Source organism: Pelophylax lessonae (genome assembly GCF_965119305.1).
Source record: "Pelophylax lessonae genome assembly, chromosome: 5".
NCBI lineage: Eukaryota > Metazoa > Chordata > Amphibia > Anura > Ranidae > Pelophylax > Pelophylax lessonae.
In genome coordinates this window covers 424,881,103-424,896,939 of record NC_138772.1, presented here as the reverse complement: position 1 = coordinate 424,896,939, position 15,837 = coordinate 424,881,103, and the positions used below count along the sequence as shown (strand labels likewise).

At 45.2% G+C, this 15,837-nt stretch overlaps 1 protein-coding gene across 1 annotated transcript in view; it reads left to right on the top strand.

Moving 5' to 3' along the window:
- ATP6V1H (ATPase H+ transporting V1 subunit H) overlaps positions 1 to 15,837 on the top strand; it is a 167,206-nt gene that overhangs the window by 14,888 nt on the left and 136,481 nt on the right. The gene's annotated exons all lie outside the window — the stretch shown is intronic.

Here is a 15,837-nt window from a genome sequence, read left to right as displayed (position 1 = left end):
TGTTCCCCCTCTTATGCCAACCTGCACCTGGGGGGATGGGAGCGTGACCTTTTTTCCAGGGTTAACCTGGAGTCTTTTTTATCTCATATACTCCTTTGGAGAAGATTTATTGATGACATTTTTATGATTTGGACAGGTCCTTTGAGTATGCTTTTGAGATTTTTTGAGGTTTTGAAAGTCAACGACTTCAATCTCAAATTTACCCACACTTATAGCCAAAGGTCTTTGGACTTTTTGGATATCACTATTTATGTAGATGAAGATGGCATTTTGAGCTCCACCCTCTTCCGCAAAACCACTGCAGGTAACACTATATTGAGGGCAGACAGCTCCCACCCTCAACCTTTAGTATCCAGTATACCATACAGCCAGTATTTAAGATTACGACGTAATTGTACGAAATCTAAAGATTTCGAGAGAGAAGCTAAGAGCTTACAGAGGAGACTCTTGGGAAGAGGCTACAGTAGGGCCTGTTTGAAAAAATCTTACCATAGAGCGAAAAAATGGAACAGGACTGATTTGATTTTTGGTAAAAAGAAGAATAAAACTAATTCTGACGGGGTACGTCTAATTACACGATATTCTGGTCAGCATGACCAGGTACGGTCAATTCTTAAAAAATTTTGGTACCTCCTAGAGGCAGATGAAAAGGTATCGAAATTTATTGATGTCCGCCCCCAGATAACGTTTAAAAGGTCTCGTTCTTTAAGGGACCAATTGGTTCATAGTCATTATGCTCCTTCAAACAAATCCAAAAAACACTCACAGGCACATATTCCTGCAGAAAATGTAATTTCTGCAGACATCTACCTAATGTAAGTGAAATCATTCTCCCTAATGGAAAATTGTATAGACCGAATTTCTATGCGAATTGTCAAACAGTAGGAATTGTCTATATAATGTATTGTAGTTGTAAAGCCTTTTATATAGGTAAAACAAAAAGGCCTTTCTTTAATCGAATTCGTGACCATGTCAAACTTGTCAAAAACAAAAAGTTCGTAAGTCCCATTAGTCGACACATGGGTTTATATCATGGCTTTGATGATAGGATGATGACTTTTTTTGCCTTGGAACACATCCCACTGAATGAAAGAGGTGGAAGTGTAGACAGAAACCTATTGCAACGTGAAACCAAGTGGATATTTAACCTATCAGCTACTCAGTATCCAGGTATAAATGAATCCATTAGTTTCAAACCCTTTCTAGGCTAAATAATGTCATTTGTATTTATTGCTGATTCAGCACAGGATCTCTGTAGCTGGTCAGCATTTTGGATCTTGTACTTTTGCTACAAAGTCCTCTCCTTTTTAGGTGCCTTTATTGGCACATCCTATATATTTTGGCAAAATTGCCTACCTGTGTTTATTTCTGTGGATGTGGTTAAATTACCGTTTAAAGAACAAGAATATTCTGTGAATTGTTCATCATATATTTTTTCCTGACCCCCGCCGTTACGTGGATGCGATTGTAGGTGGCACACCCCGGGGCAGGCACATTGGGGGACTTTTTGGATTCGAGCCTATTTTCAGCCTCTATTATGGTTGCCCATATGGGCACTCGCGGTGCCCTACATTTATTTTCCAGGAAAAATGGTCCAACCTGGTTAGTAGCAGCACCGCTTTAAAACGCCCAGTTGTCCTTTTATGGAGCTTTCACTAACATCTCTTTTCTATTTAATTGTCATCTGTATCACTATACTGATTTATCTATTAGATGGGGTAATTTTCTCTTTTTTATGACCCTTTTGTGTCTTTGGATTCTTTCCCCATTGTATAGGCATTGCGGATATATTTCCTTGAAATCCGGTCTTCGGCGATTGCTGTCAGTTTCACTTTGGATCCCTTTTTAGATTGCCTCTCGGCAACCTGTTACCTCCTCTGCTTACATTCATGTCATGACCGGATGTTGTCATCCCAGACCTTCCGGTTCCGGCGGAATCACGTGATGCGGTCGCGTCTTAATGACGCACTTCCTTCTCGGCCTCCATTGGACCACTGGGCGTACCTCGCTCTCACTCCCTCGGTGACGTCAGACGCCGAGGGAGTGGAGGGGGTGTATAAATGCCGGCGCCACATGGTCAGTATTACACTAGACCACCGGGGAACGATGCATGATCTTTGAGACCATTTGCGGTAAATGAAATCTTTTAAACCCTGCTTCTCTCCATTAGTGTTGAGTGAACACGGACTGTATTATTCGCGTTCGTACCGAATAATTGGATTTTTTGTACCCGAACACGGACACTTTACTGTATGTTCGGGTAAAAATCCGTGTTCGGTCGTTTTATTTCCGGGTTTTGCATGCTTTGGCGCTCTTTTCATGGCGGGCTTTCAACAGCCAATCAATAATCGTTTAACTGGTGTGCCTTAAGCCATCCCAGCCATGCCTGCAAATGTCTCAGTAGCTGTGATTGGCCGTCTGAAGCATGTGACCAAGTCTTTATAAGTTCCAGGCAGCCGCAGCGTCTTCATTCTGCTGCTTAGATCAGGGACAGAGCACACATCAACGTGCTGGCTGCTGATTAGGGAAAGACAGGCAGGAAAAAACCATTTGTGTCCGGATAGAATTGAGGGACAGGTCGGAGTGTTTAGGCAGGGCGAGTTGTAGGCATTTTAGGGATAGAGTCTGCTGAATTATAGGGTCAGTGTCTTCTACAAACTACAATCGATATTGCTGTGTGGGGGGTGGGGTCTGCACTCAATCCTGATCTACGATCTCTTCTCAATCCTGTTAGGGAGAGGCTGCTGCTGAATTTTAGGGAAACTGTGTTCTACAAACTACAATCGATATTGCTGTGTGGGGTCTGCACTTAGTCCCGATCTACGATCTCTTCTCAATCCTGTTAGGGAGAGGCTGCTGCTGAATTTTAGGGAAACTGTGTTCTACAAACTACAATCGATATTGCTGTGTGGTGTGGGATAGGAGATAGGCAGGTGTCAGTGATCCACATCCATTTTTCTGTGTGTGAGCTGCAGTGAACACAATCTTTTTGGGCTGCAGTGAACACAATCTTTTTGGGCTGCAGTGAACAACGTCCTTTTTGGGGTGCAGTGAACAAAATCTTTTTGGGCTGCAGTGAACACAATCTTTTTGGGGTGCAGTTAACAACGTCCTTTTTGGGGTGCAGTGAACAAAATCTTTTTGGGGTGCAGTGAACAAAATCCTTTTTGGGGGTGCAGTGAACAACATCCTTTTTGGGGTGCAGTGAACACAATCTTTTTGGGGTGCAGTAAACAAAATCATTTTTGGGGTGCAGTGAACAAAATCCTTTTTGGGGTGCAGTGAACACAATCTTTTTGGGGTGCAGTGAACAAAATCCTTTGTGGGGTACAGTAAACACAATCTTTGTGGGGTACAGTAAACAGAATCTTTGTGGGGTGCAGTGAACACTATCTTTTTGGGGTACAGTGAACAAAATCCTTTGTGGGGTGCAGTGAACACAATCTTTGGGGGGTACAGTGAACACAATCTTTTTGGGGTGCAGTGAACAAAATCCTTTGTGGGGTGCAGTGAACACAATCTTTGTGGGGTACAGTGAACAGAATCTTTGTGGGGTGCAGTGAACACAATCTTTGGGGGGTACAGTGAACACAATCTTTGGGGGGTACAGTGAACACAATCTTTTTGGGGTGCAGTGAACAAAATCCTTTGTGGGGTGCAGTGAACACAATCTTTGGGGGGTACAGTGAACACAATCTTTTTGGGGTGCAGTGAACAAAATCCTTTGTGGGGTGCAGTGAACACAATCTTTGTGGGGTGCAGTGAACACAATCTTTTTGGGGTGCAGTGAACAACATCCTTTTTGGGGTGCAGTGAACAACATCCTTTTTGGGGTGCAGTGAACAAAATCCTTTGTGGGGTGCAGTGAACACAATCTTTGTGGGGTGCAGTGAACACAATCTGTGGGGGGTACAGTGAACACAATCTTTTTGTGGTGCAGTGAACAAAATCCTTTTAGGGTGCAGTGAACACAATCTTTGTGGGGTGCAGTGAACAAAATCCTTTTTGAGGTGCAGTGAACACAATCTTTGTGGGGTACAGTGAACACAATCTCATACTTCTGAAGATTTGAGGGTGCTGCCTGTTCCATACTCCTCCTCCTACTCCTCAACCATCCTTTTAGGGGTACAAACAATAGTAATTGGGGCCTAGTGTGGTGGTGTACGTGTGAGATACATACACTTTCTTTTTGATCATATTTTCTATTCCGCTATTCAATTAAAACCTTTGGGGATCAATTAAATTGCGTGATAGTCTGTGTCGGTACGTGTGAGATCCACCTTTCCAAGTTTTTGGGGTTCATCTCATACTTCTGAAGATTTGAGGGTGCTGCCTGTTCCATACTCCTCCTCCTACTCCTCAACCATCCTTTTAGGGGTACAAACAATAGTAGTTGGGGCCTAGTGTGGTGGTGTACGTGTGAGATACATACACTTTCTTTTTGATCATATTTTCTATTCCGCTATTCAATTAAAACCTTTGGGGATCAATTAAATTGCGTGATAGTCTGTGTCGGTACGTGTGAGATCCACCTTTCCAAGTTTTTGGGGTTCATCTCATACTTCTGAAGATTTGAGGGTGCTGCCTGTTCCATACTCCTCCTCCTACTGCTCAACCATCCTTTTAGGGGTACAAACAATAGTAATTGGGGCCTAGTGTGGTGGTGTACGTGTGAGATACATAGACTTTCTTTTTGATCATATTTTCTATTCCGCTATTCAATTAAAACCTTTGGGGATCAATTAAATTGCGTGATAGTCTGTGTCGGTACGTGTGTGATCCACCTTTCCAAGTTTTTGGGGTTCATCTCATACTTCTGAAGATTTGAGGGTGCTGCCTGTTCCATACTCCTCCTCCTACTGCTCAACCATCCTTTTAGGGGTACAAACAATAGTAATTGGGGCCTAGTGTGGTGGTGTACGTGTGAGATACATACACTTTCTTTTTGATCATATTTTCTATTCCGCTATTCAATTAAAACCTTTGGGGATCAATTAAATTGCGTGATAGTCTGTGTCGGTACGTGTGAGTTCCACCTTTCCAAGTTTTTGGGGTTCATCTCATACTTCTGAAGATTTGAGGGTGCTGCCTGTTCCATACTCCTACTGCTCAACCATCCTTTTAGGGGTACAAACAATAGTAATTGGGGCCTAGTGTGGTGGTGTACGTGTGAGATACATACACTTTCTTTTTGATCATATTTTCTATTCCGCTATTCAATTAAAACCTTTGGGGATCAATTAAATTGCGTGATAGTCTGTGTCGGTACGTGTGAGTTCCACCTTTCCAAGTTTTTGGGGTTCATCTCATACTTCTGAAGATTTGAGGGTGCTGCCTGTTCCATACTCCTCCTCCTACTGCTCAACCATCCTTTTAGGGGTACAAACAATAGTAATTGGGGCCTAGTGTGGTGGTGTACGTGTGAGATACATACACTTTCTTTTTGATCATATTTTCTATTCCGCTATTCAATTAAAACCTTTGGGGATCAATTAAATTGCGTGATAGTCTGTGTCGGTACGTGTGAGATCCACCTTTCCAAGTTTTTGGGGTTCATCTCATACTTCTGAAGATTTGAGGGTGCTGCCTGTTCCATACTCCTCCTACTGCTCAACCATCCTTTTAGGGGTACAAACAATAGTAATTGGGGCCTAGTGTGGTGGTGTACGTGTGAGATACATACACTTTCTTTTTGATCATATTTTCTATTCCGCTATTCAATAAAAACCTTTGAGGATCAATTGAATTGCGGGATAGTCTGTGTCGGTACGTGTGAGATCCACCTTTCCAAGTTTTTGAGGTTCATCTCATACTTCTGAAGATTTGAGGGTGCTGTCTGTTCCATACTCCTCCTACTCCTCATCCATCCTTTAAGGGGTAGAAACAATAGTAATTGGGGCCTAGTGTGGTTTTGTACGTGCGAGATACATACACTTTTTTGGATCATATTTCCTATTCCGCTATTCAATAAAAACCTTTCTAGGGCAAGATCTTAAATTACAGAAATATGAGGAGACCGTCAAATAAGGGCCGTGGCCTGGGTCGTGGTGCTGCTGGTAGAGCTCCTGTTGCAAGGAGAGGACGTGGTCGATCTGTGCCAGCTACACGCACAAGTGAAACACCTTCCTCAAGTGTGAGTAGGCGACAGAACCTGCATCAGTATTTGGTAGGGCATCATACGCCCCTAGAAGTAATGAGGCCAGAACAAGTGGAGGCGATAGTAGATTGGTTTGCTGCTGACAGTGCCTCCAGTTCCTTCACATTGTCTCCCACCCAGTCTACTGCAGAAAGGTCACAGTCGGCACCTGCAGCCGATGTCCAACCGTCTTTCACCTCACCCCCTTGCAAATCAGGCAAGCAGTCTGAGCCCCAAGCCATACAGCAGTCTCTTCTTCTTTTTGATGACTCTGTCAGCAGGGTTTCCCAGGGCCATCCACCTAGCCCTGCCCCAGAAGTGGAAGAGATTGAGTGCAGCGATGCCCAACCACTTATTTCTCAAGATGAGTACATGCAAGGATCATCGCAGCACGTCTCCGATGATGACGAAACGCAGGTGCCAACTGCTGCGGCGTTCAGCATTGTGGAGACCGACAAGGAGGGCAGGGGTGAAGACTGGGTGGAAGATGATGTGGAGGACGATGAGGTCCTCGACCCCACATGGAATGAACGTCATGCAGGTGACCTGAGTAGTTTGGAGGAAGAGGCGGTGGTCGCACAGAGCCACCAGCACAGCAGAAGAGGGAGCAGGGTGCAGAAGCGGAGCGGCCGTGCCCTAGACACTACGCCCGCTACTGCCCAACGCAGCAAGGGAACGAGCGCACCAAAGTCAGCTCAAAGGAGTTCTCTAGAAAATGTGCTGATGACAGGACACGAGTGGTTTGCACCCTGTGCAATCAGAGCTTGAAGCGAGGCATAAACCTTCTCAACCTGAGCACAACCTGCATGATCAGGCATCTAAGTGCAAAGCACGAGCTGCAGTGGAGTACACACCTTCAAAACCAAGAAACGTCTCTGGCTCATCCTGCTTCCTCTTCTGCTGCAGTCTCGGCCGCTCCAGCCACATCTGTAGTGATACCGGCACCTGCCACCCCGCAAACAGACGATCTGTCAGCAACACCACCACCTGGGTCACCAACAACCATCTCCACAATGTCCCGTGGAAGCGTTCAGCTTTCCATCTCCCAAACACTTGAGAGGAAGTGGAAGTACCCCCCTACCCACCCGCGATCCCTGGCCCTGAATGCCAGCATTTCAAAATTACTGGCCTTTGAAATGCTGTCATTCCGTCTGGTAGAGACGCACAGTTTTAAAAACCTTATGTCGGTGGCTGTCCCACAGTACGTCGTGCCCAGCCGCCACTACTTTTCCAGGCAAGCCATCCCTTCCCTGCACAACCAAGTGGGGGAAAAAATCAGGTGTGCACTGCGCAACGCCATCTGTGCCAAGGTCCACCTAACTACCGATACGTGGACCAGTAAGCACGGTCAGGGGCGTTATATCTCCCTAACGGCACACTGGGTAAATGCAGTGGCGGATGGGCCTGAGGCGGATAGCAATTTGGCGCATGTCCTTCCACCACCGAGGATTGCAGGGCGCTTCAGTTTGCCTCCTGTTCCTAACTCCTCCTACTCCGCTTCCTCATCCTCTACCGCCTCCTCATCCGGACAGCGTAACACCTTCACCACCAACTTCAGCACGGCCAGGGGTAAACGACAGCAGGCAGTTTTACAACTTGCCTGTTTGGGGGACAAACCACACACCGCGCAGGAGTTGTGGAGGAGCATGGAACAGCAGACAAATGAGTGGTTGCTGCCAGCGAGCCTCAAGCCCGGCCTGGTGGTGTGCAATAACGGGCGAAATCTCATAGCAGCTCTGGGCCTAGCCGGTTTGACGCACATCCCTTGCCTGGCGCATGTGCTGAATTTGGTGGTGCAGAGGTTCCTTAAAAACTACCCCGATATGTCAGAGCTGCTGCAGAAAGTGCGGGCCGTTTGTGCGCACTTTCGGCATTCTCACCCTGCTGCTGCTCGCCTGGCAGCGCTGCAGCGTAACTTCGGCCTTCCCGCTCACCGCCTCATATGTGACGTGCCCACAAGGTGGAACTCCACCTTGCACATGCTGGAAAGACTGTGTGAGCAGCAGCAGGCCATAGTGGAGTTTCAGCTGCAGCACGCACACGTGAGTCGCTCTGCGGAACAGCACCACTTCACCACCAATAACTGGGCCTCCATGCGAGACCTGTGTGCCTTGTTGCGCTGTTTTGAGTACTCCACCAACATGGCCAGTGGCAATGACGCCGTTCTCAGCTTAACTATCCCACTTCTATGCCTCCTTGAAAAAACAATTTGGGCGATGATGGAAGAGGATGTGGCACAGGATGAGGAGGAGGAGGAGGATGAAGAGGTAACATTTCCAAGGCTTTCAGGGCAGTCATTCGCAAGGGGCTCCGAGGGTGGGTTCCTGCACACACAAAAGCCAGGGACACAATTGTCCAGCAGGGGCACAGTTCTGGAGGATGAGGAGGAGCTGGAGGAGGAGATGGAACCATGTTCAGAGCAGGATGGCACCCAGGCCAGCTCATGGCCATCACTGGTGCGTGGCTGGGGGGATACAGAGGACACGGACGATACACCTCCCACAGAGGACAGCCTTTCGTTGCCTCTGGGCAGCCTGGCACACATGAGCGATTACATGCTGCAGTGTCTCCACAACGACCGCCGAGTTGCCCACATTCTAACTTGTGCTGATTACTGGGTGGCCACGCTGCTGGATCCCCGTTACAAGGACAACGTACCGTCCTTAATTCACTCACTGGAGCGCGATCGCAAGATGCGCGAGTACAAGCGCACGCTGGTAGACGCCATGCTGCTGGCATTCCCATCTGACAGCGGGGCCGCAGTGGAAGCACAAGGCAGAGGAGGAGGAGGAGGAGGAGGTCGCCAACGCAACCAGGGCACCGCCAGCACCTCAGAAGGCAGGGTTAGCATGGCCGAAATGTGGAAAAGCTTTGTCAGCACGCCACAACAAACAGCAGCACCAGCAGCTCAGATGGAACATCTTAGCAGGAGGCAGCATTTTACCAACATGGTGGAGCAGTATGTGTGCACACGCCTACATGTAGTGAATGAGGGGTCTGCCCCCTTCAACTTCTGGGTCTCCAAATTGGGCACATGGCCTGAGCTTGCCCTTTACGCCTTGGAGGTGCTGGCGTGCCCTGCAGCCAGTGTATTATCTGAACGGGTATTTAGCACGGCTGGGGGCGTTATAGCAGACAAGCGCAGCCGCCTGTCCAGAGACAATGTGGACAAGCTCACGTTCATTAAAATGAACCAGGCATGGATCCCACGGGACTTTTCCGTACCTTGTGCAGAATAGCAATGGATACCGACCTTACCCACCCATTGTTCCATTTTTTCTCTTTCTCACTCTTTTGGGGTGTACCCTCATTTAAAATTTGTGAAAAGAAGCAGTGTTGGCTACCTCGTCCTCCTCCTCAGGGCCAGATTAACGTTGGGTGTTATTGGAGCTGCAGCTCCAGGCCCCTACCTTTTTTATATAGGCCCCGGGTTGGCCATATTCACTGTTACCTCTCTTCTGTCACTTGTAAACACAGAAGTCTGGCTTCTATGCTCGCTTCCCCAGGCAGCACCCTCAGTACCTCCCCACACAGCGCGAAGGCCGGACAAGGAGGGACAGTTGCCGATGCATGGATGTGTTTATGGGCTTCAGAGACAGCATCCCATGTTGAATTAGGCATGCATGGCTGCACCCTTCCTCCTCCATCATGGCAAGGCACGGCCCTTAAGGCCCTTCAAAATCCTCAGCACCAAGCCCATGATGCTCTTAATCCGGCCCTGGTCCTCCTCCACCGCCGCCTCCACCTACACCGCCCATAGGTGTGCGCAGCCTATTGCATTAAGGTGTGCACCCCAAAGTTGAAATACACATGCATGTGTTTGCCAGCAGGGAGAGTAATGTATCGGGGCCATGTACCTGTAGGCAAAGAGAAATAGAGCAGAGCAGGTCCGAGGGAGATCTTTCCCATCTCCTCACTGGCAATGCTATGTGCCCTAGGTGATTAGGGTGTACCCAGGCACACCCGGCACACCCTGTGCGCATGCCTATGTCACCGCCACATCCACCACCACCTCAACCTCCCTCCTACTCCATATGGGCCTCGTCCTTCAGAGATGAAGAAGAACATTGTTTTATTTTTCTGTTTTTTTTTGTTGTTTTAAGTTATTTCCCTATCCACATTTGTTTGCAGAGCACTTGCCATGCTCTTAATTACGTTTTGCTGCCATTTGCAGCACTCTAGCCCTTTCCTTTGGTGTTTTAGAGCCATTTTAGTGCCTTAAAGTTCGGGTCCCCATTGACTTCAATGGGGTTCGGTGTCCGGGAAAAGTTCGGTCCGGACTTTTTTTTAAAGTTCGGCCGAACCCGTCGAAGACGGACATCTAGGTGTCCGCTCAACCCTACTCTCCATATATTTTTGGTAGATTCCAACGCTGATGATGTTCTTCCATGCCTTTTTCTCTTTCTTCCCGTGCAGTCTCCTTCATTTTTGTGTACTATTGGAAAATTTGTTGAATTGAAATGGCGGTGAACTTTTGAATACTGCATGACAATTTAGGCGCTGAATCTTGTCAATTTTGGGTAAGTATTCATACCCTCAAAATTTGACAGACCCTTATTATATTTATTACTATCTTCAACAAATTCCATTTCCTTTTGTTTCAAGGGATACCTCCCATTTGGGGGATATTAAGGGGACTTCATTTTCCCTTCCTGTCTTTGTTACATTGAGGTACCTAGGGATTCAACTGCACATTTATTCATAATCAGGTGACTATTTTGGTAACTTTTTCTACCTGATATTTAGCCTCATACCAATTGGAGAGATAGCAATTGTGGGTTGAAATGTATTTCTATGCTCTGGTTTTATTATCTCCATCTATCATCTCTAGCCTGGCTGTCACCCTCTCTATGGGTCAACTCTAGGAGTCTGAGGGTCTCGGCTCCCCTCCCCCTCTGTGCTTGCTTTGGTGGCGTCACCTCTATTACCTCCACCTTCGGCATAAGAAAGGGCTCAGGTCATCTTAAGGTACTTCATTGGTATCATTGTCTTTTATAATTATGTAAATCAATTGGGCACTCAATATTAGGACCATTGAGATAAGCCCTATATACATACACATGTCATGTTTTTTATGTCTTTTCCCTTTGTTACCTAGAAATGTTCACTCTCGAGAAATGTCTATGAAAACTCCTGAAGAAGCTATTATAAAGATGGCGAAACATGTAGAGTTGATATTTTCGAGTGCATTTTCTTGATTTTATTATTTTATATTGATGTATTGTCTTGTCCTCACTTTCTATGTGTAATAAAATGTACAATTTTTGCCCCCCTCTATTGTAGTTACAGCTGTGCCAAGAGCATGAGCCCTGCGCACTCCTGACACAGTTACCGGTGGCTAACAGAAAACTCCCATTTTTTACTTGAGATCAGGAGGATCATGTGACATTCATGGTGGTCACATGACCATAAACCCTCCCCTGTTTCTTAGCATCTGAAACCCCTTAAAGGGTTGGGAGGCACCAAGGGGTTAAAAAAAAAATGAAAGCACCCCATCACTCCCTGTACACATCCCAATTCAAATGCGCAGTGTAGTGTAAGCTCATTTATGTAAACATAAATTGCACCATACATGTGCAGTGTCGCTGCGAACATGGGGGTGAGAACAATAATTCTAGGGCCAGTTTTTTGGGGTTTCACAGGTGTCTGCAATTTAAAAAAAAAAAAAAAAGAGTGGGTGGGAGGTGGGGCTATCAAGGAAACCCTCTAGCATTTGGACATTTATGTCCGGTACCACATCCTATCAGAGAAATTGCACAAAAGGACCCTATAATAGCTAATAAAGAAATTTGACGGTACCAATGGATTAAAACCTATATCAAAAGATTTTTATTTAATGTACACTGTTTAAAATCGTAGACACATACAAAAAACATAACAAAATACAAACGTTCACATGCCCATTGTATTTCTGCTAATACAATATAGACGCTATATCGTCAACCCTTTTGAGTCGGGTGACAATTGGCTTGCTTAGACTTCGGACGCAGTTTAGTTTTATGGGTTACCGCCCGCTTCTTCAGGAAAGCAAGTTACAGCCAAGCTCTAAAATTTAGAATGCATATAGTTAACAAGATCTATTCTGTGGTTGTGGATTTCCATGTACGGCCACAGACATACGCACTCCACATACCTCAGTATATGTAAACCTCCATCTATACAATGTCAAACAGTTTTCAACGTATGACCAGCTGTTGCCAACACCATTTATTGATGGGGTAGTCCGAAGGAGGGGGGCCTCATTAGAAGTAAGGAGCCCTATACATTCCTCACTACACCCCTGTTTAGTTGGAAATGTATAGGGCTCCCTACTTATGATCTTCTACTGGGCATTTTTTCCTTTTTATCCTTGTACCCTCCTTCACCATTTGAGACCCACAGATTAATAAGCTTCCCAGTGGACAACTCACTAGTATCATATTACATTTCTTGTTTTAGGTTATTTACAGCAATACGTATATTTACGCCCAAAGCCCTTATGATTCATGGATGAGGACCTCTCTTTTGGACTACCCCATTAATAAATGGTGTTGGCGTTTAATACTGTTTGACGTTGTGTATATATAGATGTTTACATATAGTACCGTTCAAGTTTGGGGGTCACCCAGAAAATTTCATGTTTTCCATGAAAACTCACACTTTTTTATTCATCAAATGAGCAAAATGAATAGAAAATCTAGTCAAAACATTGACGAGGTCAGAAATAATGATTTTTATTTGAAATAATAACTTTGTCCTTCAAACTTTGCTTTCATCAAAGAATTTTCCATTTGCAGCAACTACAGCTTTGCAGACCTTTGACATTCCAGCTGTCAATTTGTTGAGGTAATCTGAAGAAATTTCACCCCACGCTTCCTGAAGCACCTCCCACAAGTTGGATTGGCTTGATGGGCACTTCTTACGTACCATACAGTCAAGCTGCTCTCACAACAGCTCAATTACAGACAGAATACCAGCTGACTGCTTCTTCTCTAAAAAGTTCTTGCATAGTTTGGAGGTGCGCTTTGGATCATTGTCCTGTTATAGGAGGAAATTGGCTCCAATCAAGCGATGTCCACAGGGTAGGGTATGGCATGGCATGGCAAAAAGGAGTGATGGCCTTCCTAAATCAAAATCCCTTTTACCTTGTACAAATCTCCCACTTTACCAGAACCAAAGCAGCCCCAGACCATCACATTACCTTCACCATGCCTGACAGATGGCGCAGGCACTCCTCCAGCATCTGTTCACCTGTTCTGCGTTTTACAAATGTTCTTCTGTGTGATCCAAACACCTCAAACTTAGATTCGCCAGTCCATAACACTTTTTTTCCAATCTTCCTCTGTCCAATGTCTGTGTTCTTTTGCCCATCTTAATATTTTACTTTTATTGGGCAGTCTCAGGTATGGCTTTTTCTTTGCCACTCTGCCTAGAAGGCCACCATCCCGGAGTTGCCTCTTAACTGTGGACGTTGAGACTGGCATTTTGCGGGTACCATTTAATGAAGCTGCCAGTTGAGGACCTGTGAGGCGTCAATTTCTTAAACTAGAGACTCTAATGTACTTGTCCTCTTGCTTGGTTGTGCACCGGGGCCTCCCGATTTTCTTTCTATTCTGGTTAGAGTCCATTTGTTCTGTTCTCTGAAGGGAGTAGTACACACCCTTGTAGGAAATTTTCAGTGTCTTGGCGATTCCTCGCATGGAATAGTTTCATTTCTCAGAAAAAGAATAGACTGTTGAGTTTCAGAAGAAAGTTCTCTTTTTCTGGCCATTTTGAGAGTATAATCAAACCCACAAATGCTGATGCTCCAGATACTCAACTAGCTCGAAGGAAGGCCAGTTTTTTAGCTTCTCTAATCAGCACAATAGTTTTTAGCTGTGCTAACATAATTGCACAAGGGTTTTGTAATCATCAATTAGCCTTTTAACACGATTAGCTAACACAATGTACCATTGGAACAAAGGAGTGATGGTTGCTGGAAATGAGCCTCTGTACACCTGTGTAGATATTCCATTAAAAATCAGCTGTTTCCAGCTAGAATAGTCCTTTACCACATTAACAATGTGTAGACTGTATTTCTGAATAATTTAATGTCCTCTTCATTGAAAAAAAGGTGCTTGTCTTTCAAAAATAAGGACATTTCTATGTCACCCCAAACTTTTTAACGGTAGTGTATGCTGAGGTATGTGGAGCGCATATGTCTTTGGCTGTACATGGAAATCCACAATCACAGTGTAGATTTTGTTAACTATATGTGTTCTAAATTTTATAGCTTGACTGTAACTTGCTTTCCTGAAGAAGCAGGTGGTAACCCGTGAAACGCAACTGCATCAGAAGTCTCAGCAAGCCAATTGTCACCTGACTCAAAAGGGTTGGCGATATAGCATCATGGAAAAAATGTGCTAAGTAAATGAAAATCACAACAACACAGGCAGCACTATAAATAAACTAAAAGAACATCTAGGAGTTCATAATAACAGTCCATAGAACGATAATCGCAGTGAGTCCCAACGTGACAGGTGATGTATGAAGGAAATACAAAAATAAATAAATCTGCGCAGCCGACCCCTAACTTTCTAAGCTGCTAAGCACCAAGGGTCAATAAATCAAAAATCCCTAGAAAGCAAACCTAAACAAAAAACGGTGCAGCGCTCATGTAATAAAATCCTAATAAAATATAGAATAACTATAATGAAATAAAAGTCCCAATGTGAGTTTGATTGTGATCATGCACAGGACAGACAAGGATGTGCTCCGCTCAGTGAGTCCTCCACCCGGTCACACTATCTCCTCACCTCAATATATGCCCCTGTTTTACCACACGGGCTATTACTGCAGTATATCCTTTCCAAAGATAGCGTGATGATGTTCCCAAGCACTCGAAGCAAATGGCTGCAGATCCTCCTTAAACACTCCACTAAGCAACGGACTTTAATAATAGTATACACATTCACTTCTATGAGACTTCCACGCAGCGAAACATAGAAAGAAATCCGGACATAGTGTTTGGACAAAGTCCTGCCCAGGGACGTAACGCGTACGGAGGGGGAGGGGCCGGTGACGTCACCCGCCATCCATTGGCATCAGGAAGTGTCCCTACGTTATGCACAAACTCATTCAGTCTCACAGTGCCTTGTCAGGTAATTTTTATTCATGTTTTACAAATAAACTGAGTGTTTAAGGATAAAACTCTATGTCCGGATTTCTTTCTATGTTTGGCTGCGTGGAAGTCTCATAGAAGTGAATGGGTATACCATTATTAAAGTCCGGTGCTTAGTGGAGTGTTTGAGGAGGATCTGCAGCCATTTGCTTCGAGTGCTTGGGAACATCATCACGCTATCTTTGGAAATGATATCCTGCTGTAACAGCCCGTCTGGTAAAACAGCGGCATATATTGAGGTGAGGAGATAGTGAGACCGGGTGGAGGACTCACTGAGCGGAGCACATCTTTGTCTGTCCTGTGCATGATCACAATCAAACTCACATTGGGACTTTTATTTCATTATAGTTATTCTATATTTTATTAGGATTTTATTACATGAGCGCTGCACCGTTTTTTGTTGATGTATGAAGGAAGAAATCACAGGGCTTATTGCAGCACCAAAAGTCCGTCAGTGTCTCCACCTCACCAAAGTACTCATCCCCCTTTGAAAAGCAACTCACCAGATAATGGACATAAATGCACCTTGATAAGTATCCAGCAAAACAGACCAAATATAGAA